The sequence below is a fragment of the Gorilla gorilla genome, chromosome 3 (assembly GCF_029281585.2).
Source record: "Gorilla gorilla gorilla isolate KB3781 chromosome 3, NHGRI_mGorGor1-v2.1_pri, whole genome shotgun sequence".
In the NCBI taxonomy this organism is placed as follows: Eukaryota; Metazoa; Chordata; class Mammalia; order Primates; family Hominidae; genus Gorilla; species Gorilla gorilla.
The window spans coordinates 122,659,692-122,685,690 of NC_073227.2; the positions used below are offsets into that span (position 1 = coordinate 122,659,692).

Sequence of the window (25,999 nt, forward strand, 5' to 3'; positions counted from 1 at the left end):
AGAAACAAAAGAAAGCAGTTGTCTTAGAAAGGGTGGTGCCTCCCAGAGCGGGAACAAACAGGATGAGAGTCCAGCGCCTGAAGAGTGAGGGCAACAAAACCAACCGGTTATACCATGGACAAGGAGGCTCAAACACCCTCACAAGCACACCCTTTCACCTCCAAAACAATGAACAAACAAATTACGGAAAGGGTAGGATCATCAAGTGCTACTCAGAAAACTATTCAGGATGATTGTACGGAATGCTATCTGCCTTAATAAAACTCCATGTGCTTTCGCCAGCTCCTTCACATTTATGACAGCTTTACTTCTTTTCATGTTTGTATCTATGACACTGCTGTTCTCAAGCATGCTGCCCTGATGTTTGCTGTGGCCTTTTAAGGTTTCAGATGTCCTCGTGTTCAGTGCGTTGACATTTTTCATAAAGACTCTTTCTAAGTTTGAAGTTAAGCTCCTATTCACTGGTCTCTTGCCACGTTAGGGTGACCTCAAATGGGCCTTATATGTGTGAAACACCAAAGTAAGGTAGCATTATAGGTAGGGGCTAGGTATATATTACAAAAGAGACCGCAAAGTATGCTCAAAACCGTTTCAGCAAATAGTTATGTGCATTTTGGCTTCCGCTTCTGCTCTTCCTTCTTCCTCACCAGTTTTTATGAGTCAGAAGTTTTTCTGCCTCTTTCCTAAACATGTCCTTATGGGAAAGTGGGGGGCTGGTTCAGGGAGAGGATGAAGGAAGCTCAAGGAATTAGGGCAAGTTCCTTCCTTAGCATTTTACACAATTGAGATCTGGTTATAATAAATGCTGAAGAGTGGCAAGATCTGAAAGCTTCAATACTGACAAAGATTCTCTCCTTGACTAAACTGCAGTCAGGCTCCTCTGAGCCCAGGCCTTGACCCTAGCATCCATCCTTACAGGACCTGCATCACCCGGTGTTAGCAAGAAACCCTCTAACTCAGTTTAAAGAGAGTTCCCTCACCCTCCATGTCTGACCACCCTGGTCGTGCCTTCAGCAAGAATCCTGTTAGGTCTGTTTAACCAAAATCCCCCCTACCCTTAATGTTTCCTCTTAGTAATTTTCCATTCACTGACCCCCTCCCCACTCCTACCCCTGCTCCTCCTTGGCTGTAAATCCCTACCTGTCCATGTTGTATTTGGAGTTGAGCCAAGCTCCATACTGAGGTCTCTTTTCCCCTTGTGATCATTAATTTTGTGTCAATTTGACTGGCCACTGGCTTCCCAAATTAAACATTATTTCTAGGGCGTTAAACATTACTTCTGAGGTGTCTGCAGGGTGGTTCCAGATGAGATTAGCATTTGAATCGGTGGACTCCGTGAAGTAGATTGCCCTCCCCAGTGTGAGTCCAACCCACTGAAGGTCTGAACAGAACAAAAGGCAGAGGAAGGAATTTGTCCCTTTTTTCCTTCCTCACTGCTTGAACTGGGTCATTTGATTTCATTTTCTCCAACCCTCCCTCTAGAGTTTACACCACTAGCTCCTCTGGTTCTCGGGCTTTCAGACACAGGCTAAATTAAAGCATTGGCTTTCCCAATCTGTAGCCTGCAGACAGCAGATCCTGGGACTTCTCAGCCTCCACAATCACATGAGCCAATTCCTCATAATCTCTCATATATATATACATATATATATATGTATATATATATGAGAATATATATATGAGTATATATATATGAGAATATATATATGAGTATATATATATGAGAATATATATATGAGTATATATATATGAGAATATATATATGAGAATATATATATGAGAATATATATGAGAATATATATGAGAATATATATATATGAGAATATATATGAGAATATATATGAGAATATATATATGAGAATATATATATGAGAATATATATCTATGAGAATATATATATGAGAATATATATCTATGAGAATATATATATGAGAATATATATCTATGAGAATATATATATGAGAATATATATCTATGAGAATATATATATGAGAATATATATCTATGAGAATATATATCTATGAGAATATATATCTATGAGAATATATATATGAGAATATATATCTATGAGAATATATATATGAGAATATATATCTATGAGAATATATATATGAGAATATATATATATGAGAATATATATATGAGAATATATATATATGAGAATATATATATGAGAATATATATATGAGAATATATATATGAGAATATATATATGAGAATATATATATATGAGAATATATATATGAGAATATATATATATGAGAATATATATATGAGAATATATATATATGAGAATATATATATGAGAATATATATATATGAGAATATATATATGAGAATATATATATATGAGAATATATATATGAGAATATATATATATGAGAATATATATATGAGAATATATATATATGAGAATATATATATGAGAATATATATATATGAGAATATATATATGAGAATATATATATATGAGAATATATATATGAGAATATATATATATGAGAATATATATATGAGAATATATATATATGAGAATATATATATGAGAATATATATATATGAGAATATATATATGAGAATATATATATATGAGTATATATGAGAATATATATATATGAGAATATATATATGAGAATATATATATATGAGAATATATATATGAGAATATATATATATGAGAATATATATATGAGAATATATATATATGAGAATATATATATGAGAATATATATATATGAGAATATATATATGAGAATATATATATATGAGAATATATATATGAGAATATATATGAGAATATATATATGAGAATATATATATGAGAATATATATATATGAGAATATATATATGAGAATATATATATGAGAATATATATATATGAGAATATATATATGAGAATATATATATGAGAATATATATATGAGAATGTATATATGAGAATATATATGTGAGAATATATATATATATATATATATATCTCCTGCTGGTTTTGTTTCTCTGGAGAACTCTAACATACCCCTATTGCAATATTTCCTGAATGAAATCTGTTTTTACCACTTCAACTGCTGTTAGGCACTGGTTTTTTAAAAATATCAAGTATAATAGCCATGTAGTTATACTACAGATTGCATTAACTCCTTCCTTTATTCTACAAATATTTATCAAACCATAAAAGTCTAGGTATAATATTGATGGGAGAAGTAGAAAGTGGGGAAAGCTGGAGGATGACAACCAGGAAGGAAATAGTACAAAGATAAATCAGTAAAACTGCCTTCCATCAGCAAACTTAAATAACTGTGGCAGAAATAAATTAGATACATGAAGGTCTATAAAACCAGAGAGGAAATTATAAATTCACAAAAAAACATAATAATAAAGAACTATGAGAGTTCACATGAGGGAGAAATCATATGCAGAGGAAATAGTCAAAAACAACATTGACGATAGAATGCTGGGAGAGTAGAAAGAGGATGCTGCTACTGCTGTTGATAGATGCAGGAGGCAGATAAAAGGGAGGGTCCTCGGAGAATCTCTACCTGCCTGAGCAGTGGGAGAATAGGATGGAGCCATGGGAATTTCCCGTGCGTGCAAGGGGGAGGAGCCTGCCCTCTTCAGTTCCTGTGTTTGTGACCTGGAACCAATCTGTGAGATGGGGGCCTCTTAGCAGGAACTCCACTAGCTTTGCTGAGAGGTTGTTTTTTTCTTTTTTCCTTTTCGCCCAATAAATTCCATTCTCCTCACCCTTCAATGTGTCTATGTGCCTAATTTTTTCTGGTCGTGTGACAAGAACCCAGTATAAGCTGAACTAAGGAACAAAGTTCTGCAACACTGTGATTAGGGAACCTAGGAAGAGAAGCCCATTTGGCAGGATGGTGGCAACTTTGGTTTTAGACATTTCAAGTTGCAATGCTCCTGGGACCCCAAATGCAAATGATTGGTGAGCTTTCCCTGAGAAAGGTAGAGACCAGAGACAAGGATGTGGCTTCTTCTGCAATGAGGTCATAGCTGAGTGGGAGTAGTGGAGCTGATCAGGAGAATCAACATATAGAAAGAAGAACAAAGGCTTGGGAATGCATACACGATTTGTGCAAAAGCACGAAAAAGAGCCAGTATATAAGCCCAAGTGAATTAAGCTCAAAACATAAGAAACAATCCAGACCAGTCAAATTTGGTAGATGTCTGTGATTTTTGCCTTCCTGGAATGATGAAAGACATGTAACCCTTGGGTTTTTGTCCCATCATCTAGTAACAGACCTCCTTACTGCCATAGGAACTCCCTTCCATGTGATTTTGGTAAGCATAGGAGCAGTCTGGATCCTATACTCACCTGTGCTACTGAAAAACTCTTTCTCCACTAGTCCTGCTGTGAGTCTGGGGACATCTTAAACCATTTCTGCCGCCATGTGAAAGAAGGCTAACTAAGAAGTGGAGAAAGACAGATTTTCAATACCATCACAATACCCTGGATAAGCTGTACCTAAAGCTGATGTGCACCCTGACTCTTAAGTTATGTGGGCCAATGAATTCCCTTTCGGTTTAAGCTAATTAAAGTTGATTTTTTTTCACTCTTACAAATAAAAGAGTACTGATGGATACATAAAGTAATTATTTAAAAGTCACTTTTAAAAGCTAGTGAATGAATGCTACATCATAACCTATAGGAAAACAAAAAGATAAGCCTTTCCACTCTTTAAAGCTTCCACACTTCTTCCTGTTCTCCACACACAGGCTGTTTTTGTCTGCTTGGTTGTCTTATCAAGTGGCACCCATTAAATAATACAATACAGTAAGACCATCTGATCCTGTACCATTATACCAAGGCCTTCACACCACACCAGAAATGAAATATCATCCCATTCAAAAGCCACCCCAGAAATGGTTTCAGATTTTGTTTTGCAATAGATTGAGATTCTGTGGGAGGCTGAGTAGCTCACATTCCCAATAAGGAAAGTGCTAGGTGTGGTTGTATTCTCTCTGTGGAGGTAAAGGCAGGGAGACACAGATTTTTGTAATGCATTTAGACTCAATGACAATCAACTTTAAATACCATTGCAAAGCCCCAGAGGGAGCTAGCAGCAGAACTGGGGTTAGAATCCAAGTCTGAAAGAGCTCTGTCTAGCTTCTTTTATTTTAGTCACCTCTACCCTGCGCTGCCCTGCCAGTGATTGCTACAGCTGTTGTTATTCAGTAAGAACTACAGCTACTTTCTGAAATTTGCCATGTATGCAGCTGTGATGAAAGCCATGAAACCCATCCTTCCCCCACCCCAAGTAAGTGGCTATCTCCTGTTCTTTAAAGAGATGCAACAAGTAAGAGGTTTAATAAGAATCCACCTATAATCTTCATCTGTTCTGCTCTTATAGAAGCCCATTCCGCTTCTCCTTCATTCTCATTCATTTATTCATTAACTGAACAGGTTGCTCACACCTTCTCTGAGTCAGGTATTCCAGTAGGTGTTGAGAATAAGACATGGTTTCCATCTTCAACAATCTCATAATTCAGCATAGAAAGGAGATACATATAAAACAGATAAGCAAATAAAAATATGCACAACATATCATGTGATTAAAGGAATGAGGTCAGGGAAGGCTTCCTAGAGGAGGAGATACATGTGCTAAGTTTGTTATTTTGATGCATCTGATTCTTGGGGAAATAAGACATGATACACAAAAAAATTAATGGAGAGATCAGTAACGCAAATGAGTATGCAATTAGTTGGTGAATAAATTTTATAAGCAATAGTTATCATAAGAGTTCTGGGAAGCATATAAGGACTACAGTAATAGCAAACCATAATATATGCTTAACACGTATAACCTCTTTAATCAACCACTTAAATAGATTTTAGGTTAAATTTGGATGAAGAAATCCTGTCTAGAAAGGTAAATTTCTAACGGTACAAGATTAAACAATGTAAAAGTGTTAAAGACAGAATTCAGATATATGTCTTCTCATGCCTTTTGACTTGTAAGCCAATATTCTGGCTGCTATGTCTTGGTCCAACACTGAGAAGGATTCAATGAAAGAATCATTGAGACCCTTGCAGAGAATGCACTTTGTTGCCCCTAAGAGTGAGTTGAAACACACAATTAAATTAACTATTAAATCATATTTAGGATCCCACTCAGAGACAGACTTCAAAAATAACCCTACAATAAGAAATTACTTAATGGACACAATACGTATTATTCAGGTGATGATGGCTACACTAAAAGCCCAGATTTCACCACTACCCAATATATTCATGTAACAAAACTGCCCTTGTACTTACATTTATACAAATAAAAAAATCCGGCCAGGCGCAGTGGCTCACACCTGTAATCCCAGCACTTTGGGAGGCCGAGGCGGGCAGATCACGAGGTCAAGAGATCAAGACCATCCTGGCCAACATGGTGAAACCCCGTCTATACTAAAAATATAAAAATTACCTGACCGTGTTGGTGCATGCCTGTAATCCCAGCTACTCGGAAGGCTGAGGCAGGAGAATCGCTTGAACCCAGAAGGCGGAGGCTGCAGTGAGCCGAGATAGTGCCACTACACTCCAGCCTGGTGACAAACCAAGACTCCGTCTCAAGAAAAAAAAAAAATCCTACAGTTCAAACATCAGCCAACTTTTCTCACCAGAGTGAGAATTTTAGGTATACTTCGCTTTCTGCACTTCATTTCTTTTGCTTTTTCATAATTTTGTTTAGTTTGCAGCTATGAACTTAAACCATTTTTGCAGTTGGCTCCAAAAATGCTGTGAAGACAAGTGAGAGGTTCATTCATTTATTTACTCATTCATACATTCAACACATATTTACCGAGCACTACTGCATGCCAGGTACATAGTAATATTAGTAATCATCTTAATAAATACTAAAGTAGATATGAATTCCAGGATTCCAAAGGTTTCTTTCCCATTAAATAATCATTGGGATACCTAAAAGTGTTTTGAATATGGCAACTGGCCAAAGATCCCAAGAGAGCAATTGAAATACATACATTTAAAATGGTAGTTTGAATTTAACAATTGGGAGACCACTTCTGACCCTTGAAACAAGTGAACCGTCCCATTAATTTATCCTTTTAGGGCTCACTGAACAATGGAATTGGTGACTTACATGTTCCACACTCACAGCAGGAACATTCAAAGCAAGAGTGACTGAGGAAATTGCTTCCAGATTTGTTCTTCCTGCAATAATGAAACTGCCTCAATTACAAGGCACTCAAGTTTCACTTCCAAATCTCCCTGATATATACATACATACATATATATACATATATATGTATACATATATATACATATATATGTATACATATATATACATATATATGTATACATATATACACACGCTGAATCTCTCTCTCCACCTTCTCTTGAAGTTTTCCCCTCTTTAAAGTCCTCTTCAAAGTTTACTCATTATTATTCTATCAAGATAAAAGACAGTTTTCTAAGGTTTAAGCCAAGAACACTCTATAAAAATAATCTCTAGGTTTAAGAGGTGGCCAGTCAAGTGACCCCAACTCTGTTTCCCCAAGATTAATTTTTCCATTTTTCCTCAGGTTTTCTTACACTTCTTACTGAAGTCACTCTGGCACTGATGCCACCAACACACATGCACTCTCACATACATACACACTCACACTCATATACACACACACTCACATGCATACACATACATACACACACACTTACGTTCACTCTCAAAACTCTTTTTGAAGGGAAGATGAAGAACGCTTTTCCTGAATATACAATTTAAAGGATAAAGATGCCTTGTTTTATGATACACTGCTAGGGATAAAAAGATTATTATGAAACAATATATAGAGAATGCTGCTATAAATAAGGATAAATCTGTGCTCCAAATGTTAACAGTGTTTATCTCTGAGTGGTAAAATTATGTGTGGTTTTATTTTTTTTCCTTTCTGCTTCTTTATATCTTTCAAAGTTTTTAACAATGTACTTGTATTTCAGTTTCTTTTAAGAAAAATAAAATTAAGTCATGTTTTGTTTGTTTAAAATCTCTTTTTCCAGGTTCCCCTAAACAAAAGGCAGGCTGGAATTCTTAGAGATTTTACTAAAGAAAAAGAAAGAATGTTGAAAGCTACAACAATCTTTTTAAAAGAGGTTTACAACATTTTCTGTCTTTGTCATAGTGATGGACAAGTTTCCCAGCCCTACCCCATTCCATATTCAGCTTTTCGAGGTCTTGTCTTGAAAAGAGAAGGTGTTCTTTTAGACCCCTAAAAGTGTGGTGTGGTGTCAGAGCACAGACACCCAATCTAGATCCTTCGCTTCCCACCCCTGACATGTCTTCAGGGGGCAGAGGCCACCCTACTTCCCATCATCTGCTAGGGAATCCCATGGGCATTATCCCATTTTGCCAAGATCAAAAGCCTTTGTTTCCTTGCTGTACACCAAGGGTTTCCCACTCAGTCCTTCTGAGGATAAAGTGTGGAGGGCATGCTGCTTCTTCAACTCAGGGCTGGGGAGTTGCCACAAGAAATGAGTGCACCTTGGCCGGGAGAGGTGGCTCACGCCTGTAATCCCAGCACTTTGGGAGGCCGAGGCGGGCAGATCACAAGGTCAGGAGATCGAGACCATCCTGGCTAACGTGGTGAAACCCCGTCTCTACTAAAACTACAAAAAAATAGCCAGGCCTCGTGGCGGGCACCTGTAGTCCCAGCTACTCGGGAGGCTGAGGTATGAGAATGGGGTGCACCCAGGAGGCGGAGCTTGCAGTGAGCCGAGATCACGCCACTGCATTCCAGCCTGGGCGACAGAGCAAGACTCCGTCTCAAAAAAATAAAAAATAAAATTAGCATGGAATGGGTTTATTGTTATGTTTAATAAATTAAATATTTTCAAGTTTTCTTAACATTAATTTCTATAATGGTAAGTATTAATAGATATAAATCACATATATTAAGGCTCTTTGGTATTCTCAATAATTTTTAAAAGTACAAGGGGGTCCTGAGACCAAAATGTTTGAGAATCTAGCAGATAAAAATGACACACCAGCAGAGAGAGCCCTTATGTACCACTTCACTGAGGAGCTAGGAGCTTCTAACCTAATCGTATCCAATACCCTTCTCATCCTGGTTATCCTACAACTCCACAAGGTTGTTTCTACTGATGCATCACCCATCAGCATGTCCTTCTTCTGCCCAAACTGCACCCCTTGCACACACACATACCAAAAAAACAAAAACAAAAACCTTCAAAATTACACATTTCTGGCCTGGCATGGTGGCTCACACTTGTAATCCTAGCACTTTGAGACACCAAGGCAGGAGGATCACTTAAGCCCAGGAGTTCAAAACCAGCTTGAATGACAAAAATAATTAAAAATTAGCTAAGCATGATGGTGCACACCAGTAGTCCCAGCTACTCAGAAGGATGAGCAGGAGGATCGCTTGAGCCCAGGAGGTCAAGGCTGCAGTGAGTCATGATCGTGCCACTGCAATCCAGCCTGGGTGACACAGCGAGACCCTGTCTCAAAAAAATTGTACACATTTATGCCGAGAGTCTAAAGTCCTAACACTTAAGAACCTCACTTCCCTGTCTCTAATATTCCTTTCCCCCTTCAGCATGCTGTAAAAGGATAGATGAATACTCTATCCTAACCAGTTATAATCAGCCTTATATTGTAACTTCACTGTGACTTTGCATCTCCCATGACCCCTGCCTAGAATATGATACATCTCCTCTCAAATTACCCAACTCCTGTCTGTCCTGCAAGGGCCATTTGGAATCCATCTTCACTGCCTAATATTGCTATACCCATCCCTTCTCCAGACTCCAGACATCCCTGTTATCTATTTGTTTAGCACTTAATGTGTGCTTCCATGTATTATTATCTTCTCATGAAATGGATATTCCTTCAATAAGATCATAAAAATCTACAGAGAATGGACTTCTTCCTTTTTATATCTTCTTCAACCCCTAATAAGTCCTTGGACACATAAGACACTCAATTTATAAACAATTGCTAATTTTGTAGATTAAGGAAAGAAGGTGAATGAAAGGAGATTTCAAACTAGCACACTGTGTTTGAATATAATTCTGAGAAATATAAATCAATAACCTGGGAATCATCTACCAAGACCTCTGAGGAGGCAAATATTCCAGCCATAAGTTTTTCTTCTCATTCTATGAAACTTTCCTAGAATCAGTTTAATGTGGCCCTGATGCTACAAATAAACTAATCCTGATATCAGTGTTTCTAAGTTGCCGTAAAGAATATAGTAACGGGCTACAGAGAAAATCCCAGGCTAAATGAGAAGAAAAAAATTCCTGGAAAGTTCATAAACTAAAAGTAATAAAAACTTTATTTCCTTCTATTTAGATGACCCATGGGTTAAATTTTAATGTACTATTACTTTTAGGTTTTTTATGTGTGTAATTGGACCCATGGAAATGCATGAATACCTATTCCATTTCCTCACCTCTCAGTCATTCCTCAACCCATTGTGGTCTGGCTTCTATTCCCACCACTTCCTTGAAATTATTCTATACAAGGTCACTGGAACCTCCCTATTGCTAAATACAATGGGTGCTTCTCAGGCCTTATCTCTCTGTTACTTTTTTTTTTTAATTCATTGTCGGCAACAAAAAATGGAATTGCTGGTTTACCTTAAATTAAATTAAATGATGCATCTAGGTTGATGTCTAGATCATCTGCTTAAACCAGCAGAATAGAGAGTTCATGTGTCCTTTTAGAGGATGATGAGGAGGGAAAGGAATATTAATTTAGAAGGTTATGTTGGTTTAAAATTAATCATTTAAAAATTTATCAGTTAAAAAGGTTGAAGTTATTTATCAAGTATTTCATTCATTCAACAAATATTTCTTGAATATCGCCTAAATGTCAGACATTATGCTAGTTATGGGCATAGCGGAGGCTTTCCAGGTAAACCCAGTCCTTTGCCTCATGGACCATACAGATTATTGCAGAGTCCATATTAAGACATATATAACTGCAGGGGCCAGGCACGGTGGCTCACGCCTGTAATCCCAGCACTTTGGGAGACCAAGGTGGGAGGATCACGAGGTCAGGAGATCGAGACCATCCTGGTTAACACGGTGAAACCCCGTCTCTACTAAAAAAATACAAAAAAATTAGCTGGGCGTGGTGGTGGGCGCCTGTAGTCCCAGCTACTTGGGAGGCTGAGGCAGGAGAATGGTGTGAACCCGGGAGGCGGAGCTTGCAGTGAGCCAAGACTGCATCACTGCACTCCAGCTTGGGTGACAGAGAGAGACTGAATATCAAAAAAAAAAAAAAGACATATATAACTGTAGCATAGTCTGGTAAGTGTGGAGGTAGGCTCCATGAATTTGGAGAAGACAGAGGTATTAGCCAACTCTGAAGTAACGGGACTGTCAAAGCCTTCCTGGAGAAAGCAGCACTGAAGGTGAAATGTGAAGGAAAAAGTAGAAATAAGGCTGGAGAAATATGGGAGTGGGGGCAGATGCTTCTGCCGTAAATACCAGGCAAATAATTTAGAGTTTATTTTCACAATAATGGGAAGTCATGTGAGGATAATGACATGCTCAGATTTGCATATTAAAGATTCAAGTTGGCTGGGCACAGTGGCTCATGCCTGTATTCTCAGCACTTTGGGAGGCCACGGCAGGCGGATCACCTGATGTCAAGAGTTCAAGACCAGCCTGACCAATATGGTGAAACCCTGTCTCTACTAAAAATACAAAAATTAGCTGGGCATGGTGGTGGGCGCCTGTAGTCCCAGCTATTTGGGAAGCTGAGACAGGAGAATTGCTTGAACCTGGAAGATGGAGGTTGCAGTGAGCTGAGATAGTGCCACTGCAATCCAGCCTGGGGGAGAGAGCGAGAATCTGTCTCAAAAAAAAAAAAAAAAAAGATTCAAGTCTGTGAACTCAGCTCTGGACCAAGCTGAGTTAATAGACATTTACAGAACTCTCCACCCCAAATCAACAGAATATACATTCTTCTCAGCACCACATCGCACTTATTCTAAAATTGACCACATAATTGGAAGTAAAACACTCTCAGTAAATGCAAAAGAATGGTAATCATAACAAACTGTCTCTCCCAGCTCAGTGCAATCAAATTAGAACTCAGGATTAAGATACTCACTCAAAACCACACAACTGCATGGAAACTGAACAACCTGCTCCTGACTGATTACTGGGTAATAACGAAATTAACGCAGAAATAAGTAATTTCTTTAAGAACAAAGACACAACATACCAGAATCTCTGGGACACAGCTAAAGCAGTGTTTAGAAGGAAATTTATAGCATTAAGTATCCACAGGAGAAAGCGAAAAAGATCTAAAATCAACACCATAACATCACAATTAAAAGAACTAGAGAAGCAAGAGCAAACAAATTCAAAAGCTAGCAGAAGACAAGAAATAACTAAGATCAGAGCAGAACTGAAGGAGACAGAGGCACAAAAAACCCTTCAAAAAATCTTTGAATCCAGGAGCTGGTTTTTTTGAAAAGATTAACAAAATAGATAGATTGTTAGCTAGACAAATAAAGAAGAAAAGAGAGAAGAATCAAAAGGACACATTAAAAATGATAAAGGGGAAATTACCACTTATCCCACAGAAATTCAAACTACCATCACAGAATACTATAAACACCTCAACGCAAATAAACTTGAAAATAAAGAAGAAATAGGTAAATTCCTGGACACATACACCCTCCCAGGACTAAACCAGGAAGAAGTTTAATCCCTGAATAGACCAATAACAAGTTCTGAAATGGAGGCAGTAATTAATAGCCTACCAATCAAAAAAAGTCCAGGACTAGATGGATTCACAGCTCTGTATCGGTATTCACGGATACAGAGGAGCTGGTACCATTCCTTCTGATACTATCCCAAATAGTAGAAAAAGAGAGACTCTTCCCTAACTCATTTTACGAGGTCAGCATCATCCTGATACCAAAACCTGGCAAAGACATAACAGAAAAAGAAAATTTCAGGTCAATATCCCTGATGAACATGGATGCAAAATTCCTCAATAAAATACTGGCAAACCAATTCCAGCAGCACATCAAAAAGCTTATCCATCATGATCAAGTCAGTTTCATCCCTGGAATGCAATGCTGGTTCAACATACGCAAATCAATAAACGTAATCCATCACATAAACAGAACCAATGACAAAAACCACAAAATTATCTCAATAGATGCAGAAAAGGCTTTTGATAAGATTCAACACCACTTCATGCTAAAAACGCTCCATAAACTACATATTGATGGGATGTATCTCAAAATAATAAGAGCTTTTTATGACAAGCCCACAGCCAATATCATACTGAATGGGCAAAAGCTGGAAGCAGTCCCTTTGAAAACCAGCACAAGACAAGGATGCCCTCTATTACCACTCCTATTCAACATAGTACTGGAAGTTCTGGCCAGGGCAATCAGGCAAGAGAAAGAAATGAAGGGTATTCAAACAGGAAAAGAAGCAGTCAAATTGTCTCGTTTGCAGATGACATGATTGTGTATTTAGAAAACCCCATCGTCTCAGCCCAAAATCTCCTTAAGCTGATAAGCAACTCAGCAGTCTCAGGATACAGAATTGATGTGCTAAAATCACAAGCATTCCTATACACCAATAACAGATGAGAGCCAAATCGTGAGTGAACTCCCATTCACAATTGCTACAAAGAGAATAAAATACCTAGGAATACAGCTTAAAAGGGATGTGAAGGACCTCTTCTAGGAGAACTGCAAACCACTGCTCAACAAAATAAGAGAGGACACAAACAAATGAAAAACATTCCATGCTCATGGATAGGAAGAATCAATATCATGAAAACGGCCATACTGCCCAATGTAATTTATAGATTCAATGCTATCCCCATCAAGCTGCCATTTACTTTCTTCACAGAATTGGAAAAAACTACTTTAAATTTCATATGGAACCAAACAAGAGCCCGTAAAGCCAAGACAAAACTAAGGAAAAAGAACAAAGCTGGAGGCATCACACTACCTGACTTCAAACTATAGTACAAGGCTACAGTAACAAAAACAGCATAGTACTGGTACCACAACAGATATATAGACCAATGGAACAGAACAGAGGCCTCAGAAATAATGCCAGACATCTACAACCATCTGATCTTTGACAAACCTCACAAAAACAAGCAATGGGGAAAGAATTTCCTATTTAATAAATGGTGTTGGGAAAACTGACTAGCCCCATGTAGAAAACTGAAACTGGATCCCTTCCTTACACCTTATACAAAAATTAACTGAAAATAAATTGAAGATTTGAACATAAGACCTAACACCATAAAAACCCTAGAAGAAAACCTAGGCAATACCATTCAGGACATAGACATGGGCAAAGACTTCATGACTAAAACACCAAAAGCAATGGTAACAAAAGCCAAAATTGACAAATGGGATCTAATTAAACTAAAGAGCTTCTGCACAGCAAAAGAAGCTGTCATCAAAGTGAATAGGCAACCTACAGAATGGGTGAAAATTTCGTAATCTATCCATCTGACAAAGGGCTAATATCCAGAATCTATAAGGAATTTAAACAAATTTACAAGAACAAAAACAAACAACCCCACCAAAAACTGGGCAAAGGATACGAACGCTTTTCAAAAGAAGACATTTATTTGGCCAAGAAACATATGAAAAAAAGCTCATCATCCACTGATTGTTAGAGAAATGCAAATCAAAACCACACTGATATACCATCTCATGCCAGTTAGAATGGAGATCAGTAAAAGGTCAGGGAACAACAGATGCTGGAGAGGATGTGGAGAAATGGGAAAGCTTTTACACTGTTGGTGGGAGTATAAATTAGTTCAACCATTGGGAAAGACAGTGTGGCAATTCCTCAAGGATCTAGAACCAGAAACACCAATTGATGGTTTGCAGTCCCATTACTGGGTATATACCCAAAGGATTATAAATCACTCTACTTTAAAGATACATGAACACATATGTTTATTGCAGCACTTTCACAGTAGCAAAGACTTGGAACCAACCCAAATGCCCATCAATGATGGACTGGATAAAGAAAATGTGGCACATATACACCATGGAATACCATGCAGCCATAAAAAAAGGATGAGTTCATGTCCTTTTTAGAGACATGGATTAAGCTGGAAACCATCATCCTCAGCAAACTAACACAGCAACAGAAAACCAAACACCGCATGTTCTCACTCATAAGTGGGAATTGAACAATGAGAACACATGGGCACAGGGAGGGGAACATCACACACTGGGGTCTGTCAGGGGCTGGGGGACTAGGGGAGGGATAGCATTAGGAGAAATACCTAATGTAGATGATGGCTGATGGGTGCAGTAAACCACCATGTCACGCGTATACCTATGTAACAAACCTGCATGTTCTGCACATGTATCCCAGAACTTGAAGTCTAATAAAATAATAAAATGTGTATATATATATATATATGTATTCAAGACTGGAAGAAATGTAGAGGAAAGAGATATGTGAGGCAAGACTGGATGCAGAGGGCGGCAGCAGTAACAGAGTGTATGTGTATTGAATACTTACAGCATGCCAGGCAAAAGACAGAGTGGCTAGACATATTATCTGATTTCATCTCTACTACAATCCCATAAGGTAGGTACAATTTTCCCCATTACACAAAGAGGATGTTGGAGCTTCAAGAGATTAACTGAGAGATATTTATAAGTTATTATGACAAGACTTATGTGCATTTGATATGGGAAGGAGAAAGAAAAAGTGAGGAGTCAATATTAACATCCAGTTTCACAGCTTAGTTCAGTGAGCAGATAGTAATACCTATCACTAAGATGGGCAAAACAGGAATACCAAAAGGTTTTGATGGAGAAAGAGATGGAGTTGATGAGTTTTGTTTGAGACAGGTTTAGACCTGTTGAGTTGGGGAAAAGAAAAGAGTTAGACATCAATTGTCAGCTGGGTGCGCAAGGCTGAATCTCAAGAGAGAAATCTGAAGTAAGCCAACTCATGTAGAAAGCATCTACAGATAGATAATCACAGCCATATGAGTCCTTGAAGATATACAGAAAGAGTGTGTGACATCAAAATAAAACAGGCTCGAGATGGAAACCTGAGGAGCACTAATATTTAAAGAATGAGCAAAGGAAATCAAAATTGAAAAGAAGCAGCCAGAGAAGTAAGAAAAACATGGTACAAACAGCTGCAAGCAAGGAAAGAATGTGTTTCAGGTAGGATGTAATCAACACCAACAAAATTATCAGAGTGGTGAGGCCTGAGAAGCACCCACTGAACCTAACAATAAGGTGGTTCCATGTGACTTGGTATAAATTTCAGGGAAGTGGTGGGGACAGAAAAAAGCCAGAACCAATTGTTTGAAAAGTGACTGAGAGGTGAGAAAACAGAACAGGCATTCGCACCTTCCTATGGTCCAGTTATACACAGTAAATGAAACACAAAGATCATGGAATATTCAGGTTAGTCAGAGCACAGTGGCCTTGCTAATACAGCATCTGATTAAAGTTAGCCCAAGGAAAAAGAACTGAGGATTCAAAATTGGAATGTCTGGTCTCCCAGAAAAATCTGGGGACTTTGTCTAACTCTTACCAAATGACTTATTCATATCTCAGTTTCTGGGGGAACTGATATGTCCCAATTTTCTCACAATATTGTTTCGAGTATCAAATGTTAATTGTCAGGAAATGACTTTGCAAGGTTAAAAACTAGTTTGTAGAGGAAGTAATAATGAGTTTTAGGGCCGGCCCTGATTATTGCAAGTACAACTTTAACAAGGGGAAGAAAAGACATTTTTTCCCTCTTTTCACTCAAACAAGAGGGGAACATCAGCAGAGAACATATTCCAGCTTCAAATAAATGATTGTACAGTTCCCAGTGGCTTCAAGAAAATGGCATTAGTTCTACCTTGACATTCAGGCACTTGGATGACACAAGAGGCACTTGGCTTTTTGGAAAATAAGTCCTTCTGTGGGATGATACTCTTCAGCACGAGAGGCAACAGTGGAAAGTGCATCGGTTATAGAATCCAGTCACCCTGGAATGGAATATGTGCTCTGCCAATATGAGTCATCTGATTTAAAGTGAGTTACTTAACCTACCTAAGGTTGAGTTTCCTCAAGGGAATAACAAGAGTGTTTACTCCATGGGATCAGGAGGTTTAACAGAATGGTGTATAAAGAAGAACTGAGCAGGATGCCTGGAACACCAGAAGTGCTCCATAATTGTTAGTAAATATTCTTACTAGGACAGGACCTGTTTCCTCTGCCACAGTAAAGGCCCTACCCACAACATTTACTTAAACGGTGTTCATCCCAAGACTACAGACAGAGCCAGTGTCTAGCTGTTCATGCTAATGTGTAGGTGAAGTAAGCGAATAATATACTTACGTTCTGGGGAACTCTGCTCCTGAAGAAAACTGTAGAGCATTATGATTTAACATTCAAACTCTATTACCTGGTACCATCATAGCATGCATCTCTTAACATAAGGGACTGCATGTTTTATAGAACATATGATGAATATTTATATAAAGCAGGAACTTTTGCCAAGCTCAGAATCGGTGTACTGATTTTACTGTTCGCTGAAGTTCGGGCTAACTTTCTGTTTCCCTGTCGCTGAAGAGATACATCTCTCACTTCTTCCAGTTAGACTAAAATAATGCTCATTCTCTTATCTGTTTTCTATCCAACAGGGTTCAGCTAAATGCAGAGGGTCCTGGATTCTTCAGCTTGCAAAACCCATATAGAGGTCCATACAGATTTAGAAGTAGATCTCAATTTAAAACCGCAATTCTATCCATTTCTGGAAGTATTATATGGTTCCCCAAACATTCACATTTCAGTGGTGATGCCAATCTGGGGCAAAAATAATAAAATAAAGCCAACTTCTAAATGTAGCATCAGAAGTCCTCTGGAAGGGAGGTAATAATTTCAATGCACATTGAAGTACTCAAATTATTTTATTAGTCTCTACTCCTAAGGTTTACATTTTCAAGAATTTACTACCAGTGTTTGGTGAAAGGGAAGTGGAGGTAAACTGTAAAAGCCTTTCTGAAGGTGAGTCACCATGGAAACCAAGACTGAAATCAAAGGCACTGGACTGACTTATTTCTCACTGATCTTTTTTTTCATTAATTCTTGCTGTCTTTTCATGGCTGTGCTTTCTTCTTTTAGTTGACAGACGCTTGGGTGTTCAGATCATCAATGGAAGACAATTTTGTTAAGGATAATGTAGCTATATCGAGTAACATAGTATTATGATGATAATAACTATGTATTGAGCACATAATTTGAGCCAGGCCCAATGCTAAGTATTTTACATAAATTGTCTTTTGTATTACGTATTATTGGAAGCAATATAGGTAATGGAAAAAAGTCTTATATCTTTATTGAGTTGGCACGTATAACATACTGAATATATAAGTGCCTGAAATATGTTAAATGCTCAATAAATGTTAATATTGTTCTTATTTTCTAGTCCAAAAAACTGTCCTATGAGTAAGGCTCTTTTTTTCTCAATTTACGGATGTGAAAACTAAGGATCACAAAAAGAGGGTAAGTCACTTGGCTGTGATTTCCCAGGTGGTAAACAAGAGAATTAGAATTTCAGCGCAAGCTTGCCTGACTCCAGAAGCCAGATTGTAAACCATTATGCTGTATTCTCTAAGATAGTTAGAGGTCTAAGAAGCTCACCAAATAAATTGGTTACAATTATGGATTATTTTTTAATTAGGTTCAAAGAACTAAAGACTTAGAGGCATTATCAATGCTCACTTGATTTTTTTCTCTAGCTATTCAATTAGTTATTTAAAGAAAAAAAGTCAAGGTGTTAAATATTTGGCCTTGGAGGGCATAATGCTACATTTCAGGTTCACCTTTAATCTAGACTCAACAGATTTTTGTTTTTATTCTCCTTAAACTTCAGGCCAGGAAAAACAACAGAGTATCTTTAGAAAGAGACGGAAGCCAAGTTAAACAAGGCTCCATTCTGAATGTTTTCTATGCTCCCAAATCCTATCAACACAAAGGTAATTCGATGAAAGGTTCATTTCTTTATAAAATAAATCTCAAGGCTACTGAAACAGACAATTGAGAATAATTTGAGAATAAATTAATTAGTTTTGATTACAAACAGGAATCTACTGTTATATAAAGTCGGAAATGGGAAAATTCTGAAAATTACATAGTTTTTTAGATAGCCTAGAGTTTAGTAACATTCTTTTTTTAAAATAAATTGCATTGTAAATGACCCTAATACTAGCTGTTTGCACTTAGTAATGTGTACATCCCTTGAGGAAACACCACTTGGAATACAAGTAACTTGCAAACCCATTACCAGCCACATTAAATTGCCTTCATTAGATGTTGCTTTTCTTTTCCTGAGGATCACTGATCCTTCTCAACTTCAGGCCTTATTTTCCATTTCTATTTATATTCCTATTTTTCTCCCCCAATCCCTACTACCACCAAAAGGAATTCACTTTTCTCAAAAAAAAAAAAAGAATCAAAAGTATATTAAATTTAAAGAAAACACCTTTAAACAATTATTATGGTTGAAAAGTAATGGGTTTTTATGACTAGAAAGCAGAAAACTAAGTCCCTGCCCCTCAATATATCCCAAGATAAGAATAAATCATGGAAAGAATAACAGCTGCAAATCTCCCACCCAGATGAGAGAACATCCCTAGGGAACATCCCTAGAGAGAAAGATCTATCCCAATTATGGAAAGTTCACCTGATAACTGTGTGAGAAAGCTCAAACTGCCTCCTAGCAGCACTGTCTTACCTATAGTTAAGAGTCAGTGATTCTGTTGAAGTACTTGGCTCGGCTCACCTACTCTTCCCTCCTTGCTTCAACTCACTCCCCAACACCTATGCACAAACCACTTTCTCCAGTGTTGTGCAGTTAAGAATGCAATTGCTTCAGAGGCATCATAAGGGAAGATTTCCATTCTAAACTGCCAGAAGAGACAGTGGATTCATTGGCCGAAAACTTCTAGCATAAAAGTGAGAAATGAACTGAAATGTTTCATACTAGACATGCCTGAAGTCTATCCATAGAAGAAAGTACTATTGTTGCTCAAAATATAGTCCCTTAAAAAAATTCATTACATATGAAACAATAAAAGAAAATTTCATCCTCTAAAAAAGAATTCATGTAATTCACATGAAAATTCATCACATTTGGTATAAGCAAGAGTTCAATCAATAAATTTTTTAAAAACCAAACCAGATAAGCCAAATTGACTGAGTTATAACTTTTCCATGAGGCATTTCCAACCCCAAAAAATCCCTCACCTTTCTAAACTAGTAGCAGATGTTTTCTAGTATCCATGTGACAATCATATATGGCCTTGTGATATGTTTTACAATGTCTGCTTTCGTGATTACTACAGCTTTGCCTTCCATAGTCACTTTTCACAGTTTCCATCTTATTTCTTTTTTTTTTTTTTTTTTGAGACGGAGTCTTACTTTGTCACCCAGGCTGGAGTGCAGTGGCGCCATCTCGGCTCACTGCAAGCTCTGCCTCCCGGGTTCACGCCATTCTCCTGCCTCAGCCTCCTGAGTAGCTGGGACTACAGGCACCCACCACCACTCCCGGCTAATTTTTTGTATTTTTAGTAGAGATGGGGTTTCACCATGTTAACCAGGATGGTCTCGATCTCCTGACCTTGTGATCTGCCCCCCTCAGCCTCCCAAAGTGCTGGGATTACAGGCGTTAGCCACCGCGCCCAGCCTCCATCTTATTTCTTAATTATAAGGTCTCTGAGGACAAAGACAAGTCATCATCATCATAGCCTCCACAGCCCTAGTACCATTTCCTTAATGTGACTAAGCAATGTAACCAGATAGGTAGTCGATGACTAGTAACTTCTCCCTGTAGTTCAAAATCTAAGGTCATGGTTGCTCTAGCTAGAGAAAGTATGGTTTTCTAGATTGTAATTCAAAAAATGCACTATAGCATAGTGTGTAAGACTGCCTGAGGTTCTACCACTTACTTCGTGACGTTGGTCCAGTTACTTAACCTCTCTGTGCCACATTTTTCTTACACATAAAATGAAGATAATAATGGGACCTTTATCATAGAGTTGGTATGAGTATGAAATGTGATAATACAAATAAATTGGTTAAGGGAGTAATGCCACACAGTAAAAGATTAATAAATCCTAGCTATAATTATTATATTACATATAAAAGAGTTCATATGACTCCTAGAATAGTGGGTAAAGATGTGATTTTGGGAGTTAGATATGAAAGGAATGAAAAGCATTTTCCTAATGGATCCCAATCACACCTGGCATCAAGGCAAACTAAGCTCTTGACATCACAGTCAAATGAATTACGAATGTCCCTCATTTTCCCAAAGCCTTGAAATACAATCAACACACTGTACACAATCAACTTATGTGAGAGTGATCTAATAGATCAGAATGGGGCCATTGTCTTGGAGGATTCTTAACAAGAGACCCAGGTAACCTCACCCTCTGTCCTGCCCTTCCAGTTTCTCACCTGAACAAGCAGGTTAGAAGGCATTCCTAGAAGGTTTACCCCCACCATTTCTCAGCACATAAAGGGGGGGAAAAAAAAAAGAACAAATGTTCTTTATCTCTTCTGTCCATAGTCAGTGCTTCCCAGAAACACCCTCATCTAACCCATCATTACCCCCACCCCAGGAAAAAGTGCAGTAGATGACAACAGGCAATGCAAAAAACATGTTTGCAGTATCCACACACATGCATACACTCCTTTTTGCTACATACCACTAGCCTGGCCATCCATTAATATGAGCCCAGAGTTATTCTTTCTCCTTCTGGCATCACAGGGCCAGAAGATAATGAAGGAAGAGATCTAGCAATACTTAAATAAATAACGATTACAGGGAAAATATTGAAATAGAAAAGGCTTATCTTTGGGGCCTTTTGCATACTCTTCAGCCATGCCTGTTCTTCTTGAAGTCTCTGAAGGCAGAGCCTTTATATTACCTTCTGAGTTTCTCCAAATTCAAGTGGTCCTTACATCTCATGAAATCCACTGCAGATGGCTCCTTAGTTCCCACCTTGACCCACTCCAATACATTCCACACTCTCATGTCAGATTAATGTTCTGAAAACACAGGTCTTATCTCACTTTGGTTTTTAAACACATTTATTCCTAGTGTTCCATTATTGAAACACTAAGCATGTGGGAGTTATTTATATCCCACTGCTCAAGGTCATTGCCAAGGTCTGATTGCAAAAATTCAAAAAATTGCAACCTCAGGCATAAATGGGTTAGTTCCTTAATCAGGCATATCACTGTATCGTGCATTATAATTATATGTGCATATGTCATATCTCCTCCAATAGACTGTAAAGTCATGTGAGGACTCAAATTATCGAACTCATCTTAAACCATCTTCACCCATCTATTCAAAAAAATTACAATGAATACATGTTATAAACCAGGCACTACACTAGTCTCTAGAGGGAGGAGTCAGACCATGCCCTTCAACTTGTTAAAAATCTTTTGGAGCGTAGAGGGAGGCAGCAGGGGTTATAGCCACATAAGCAGAAAACTGTAATACATATAAAATAATTTACATGTTATAATTGCAATATATAATATGTTATAATTGCACAAGCACCAAGAAATACAGGATTGCATTGAAGGGACTTCGACTACACTCTTGAGAAGATCAAGAAAGGCTTCTCAGAAGAAGTAATTTCTAAACTGATACCAGAGCATAATCAGGTATTTCTAGAGAACCAGGCAGTGTAAATGGTCCATTAAGATTGGAACTGTGACAAAGGATACGGTTTAAGAAACATACAGGGACCAAATCAGAAAAGGACTTTGAAGCCACTCTAAGTGTTCGTAGTTTATCTAAAAGTCACTGAATTGTTTAACAGGATGAATGATACGATCAGATTTGTATTTTTAAATAACCATTCAAATTAGACTGCAGCAGTCATTTAAAATGTCTGTTGAACACATGAATAGAAGTGACATCAGCATGGTAAAAAATATTTCAGGAATTCAGAAAATAGAGAAATCAGTAAATCAGTGCTGGCTGTGATACCCCAGAAAGGTTTTATGGTGAAGTTTAACTGGGCTTAAGAGAGTAGATTTTCACAGGGCAATTCAAGGAAAAGAAGAACATTTCAGTCAAAGGCAGGAAAGGTCCAAGGAAGATAATGAGTTAAGAAGTGGTTGAGCAAAAGCTTATGGGAATCCATAGAGCAGTGAGTAGTTTAGTATAGTGGGTGCTAGGTCTGGAGAGGTAGGTTGACACAGGAGGATCAGGCCTTAAATGCTAGGCTCAAGATTTAGAGTTTGCCAGCTGAGAGACAGTTCATGGAGGCTTTTTGAAAGAGTGTTGCTTTGAGAAGACTGAATACGAACTGAAAAAGGTTAAAAACAGAACTTGGCTACCAGTAGAAATGTGAGAAGAAAAAAACTATGTGCAATACAGGAGATGGGCTGCAAGATATATATCAAAAAATATATATCAGAAGAAGAAACTGAATGGAGGCATTTCCAGCAGCTCAGTGTGATAATTTAGAAAATAGGATCTTCCTTTTATCAGGCTGTTTAACCACTATCTACACATAAGAACTTGAAAATACAGTGTTTGAAAGAGGAAATGAGGAAAAGGAACATTTGAAGAATGAGAAACGAACAGCTGAACAAACAAAAGGCAGCACTGAGGCCATTCTTAAATGTCCTAGATTAATAACCCAGCGGTATCCAGATATTTGGGGCTTCCCTGTGTATTCTAGGAACTCCCATCAATAGATCAGACCTTTATCCAGAAATGAGGGCCCCAGAGACCTATTTGGCTAAAAGGGCTCCCTCTTCTTTGTTGTTTTGGTCACTGCTTCTACCTAACTCTTTGCACTGTCAGTAGCTATAAGAAGCAAAACTATTGGCTCAATTGTTCTACTGTCTACAGTTTGAACTCTGACCTCTTTGATATCCCAAAGCAACAAGCTAATTTAGTAGTCCTTACTTAAGGATACGAAGAAAAATATTTAGAAAACCTTCCAAAATTGTCTAACAAATCTCCAGAGTTCATTAGTCTATTACCTGAGAAAAGCTGACCTAATAAATATCACAGCCCTCAACCAAAAGAACAATGTTATTTGAAAACTAAGTCTTGTAGAAGATTCAATAAATTCCTGGACCTTGAAACAAATTTTATCTTCTTAGCCTTTTTCAAAGCCAAAAACCAGTGTCTCACAATGGACATGTGCATTGTTTATTCCACCCTGTGAGGAAACTGAAGTTGTATTCCTTAGGGTATGTAAGCGTTAATGACCCTAAAATTTTACTCCAGAATTGGGTGGTTTCACACTGGAGCATACATGAATGTTGTGGGCTCAAGTCCATCACTTACCAGCAAATCAATGGATTCTTTTGGATTGGTATTTCATTTGTCATCGTTTAACCAATGATTATTATCATCATTAGGACTTTTTAGAACATCAGGCAGGGTACCGTGGCTCATGCCTGTAATCCCAGCACTTTGGGAGACCGAGGCCGGCGGATCACCTGAGGTCGGGAGTTTGAGACCAGACTGACCAACAGGGAGAAACCTCATCTCTACTAAAAATACAAATTAGCCTGGTGTGGTGGCACACGCCTGTAATCCCAGCTACCTGGAAGGCTGAGGCAGGAGAATTGCTTGAACCCGGAGGGGGAGGTTGTGGTGAACTGAGATCGTGCCATTGCACTCCAGCCTGAGCAACAAGAGTAAAACTCAGTCTCAAAAAAAAAGCAAGAACATCAAAGAGATGTTTGTTAGGCTTATTAAGTGGTAAATTTTCCTTGGCTTCCTTTTCTTTCCAAGGTAATTATGGGCTTCTTCCTGTCTCTTTTTGATGCCCACAGAGGCCATAATGAGGGCAGTTAAATATGCAAACATGAGAATGAGAAAACAGGTGTCAAGATACATATAATTTTACCTATTGAGACATCCTACCTGCTAATAAACAGAGAATCGTATTACTGGTACACTTAACCAATTTTCCTAAATAATTTAGGCATGTTTTCCAATGTCTTTGCAAAGGTGATGTGGGGAGGTCTTTTGCCCCTTTAAAATTCATCAACACCTCCAGACACTGCAAGATAAGGAGGTCATGCAAGTCAAAACAATGTGTGGGCTACAGATATGCAGCTTCAAGTCAATCCTCTAAACTTCTTTCCAAGCACGTGACCATACCTACCTGGAAATACTGGAGTCAGCTCAGCTGTTTCCCCTATTTGATAAGAAAAGAATGCAACTGGCCCAGCAAACACTTTATTTTCTTAAATATTAGCATAATTTGTGGGCATTTCCATTTTTCCAACACATCATTTCTCAGATATTACCCCAGATAAAATACCATGCCCAGAACTGGAACTATAGACAATTTACTAAAAACATGCATAAGGGGACCACAAAACCCTTCTAGGTCAAAGAGAGACCACCTCTAACATGCCATGGCATCAGAAAGTTCTACTTTTCTTAAGAGCCATATACTTTAATTGTGGCAAGATATTTCTAACAAAAAGAAGATCAATCTACGTATAATGTTATTAACATGGAATTTATTTGATTACAGTTTCCCTAACTGTAATCTAAAGTCATATTCATTAGGAAACGCCAAATTTCCAAGAGCAGAGTATAATATGCAGCATTTCCCAAACATCTTGGACCCCAAAAACTTCTTGTAACAAACTAACATCGTCCAAAAATGACAAACAATATGGAAAATACCGTATTCTACCCTCCAATATCAGTTGTCAGTGGGACAGGAGTAAAGGAAAACAAGTCAAAGCACTGAGTTAACTGAGTTTTAAAAGACGGAGAGCAGTTTTGGAAGGATGCAGAAACTACACTTTGTCTACTTAACAATTTTAAGAACTACCCAATCACAGAGTATTTATTATAGAAATAATTAGGAATAATTTGATTTTATGTTTACAAAGAGGTATGATGTTTAACTGCTCCTACGTAGTTTGAAGCTTGTTCTTAAACCTAAGGTATTGCCAAATGCCTAGTAGTACCCTGTT

General features: G+C 37.8%; 1 protein-coding gene across 4 annotated transcripts in view; it reads right to left on the reverse strand.

Annotated features, from left to right (window-relative positions):
- Positions 1-25,999, reverse strand: part of SLC39A8 (solute carrier family 39 member 8) — an 84,955-nt gene that overhangs the window by 57,208 nt on the left and 1,748 nt on the right. The gene's annotated exons all lie outside the window — the stretch shown is intronic.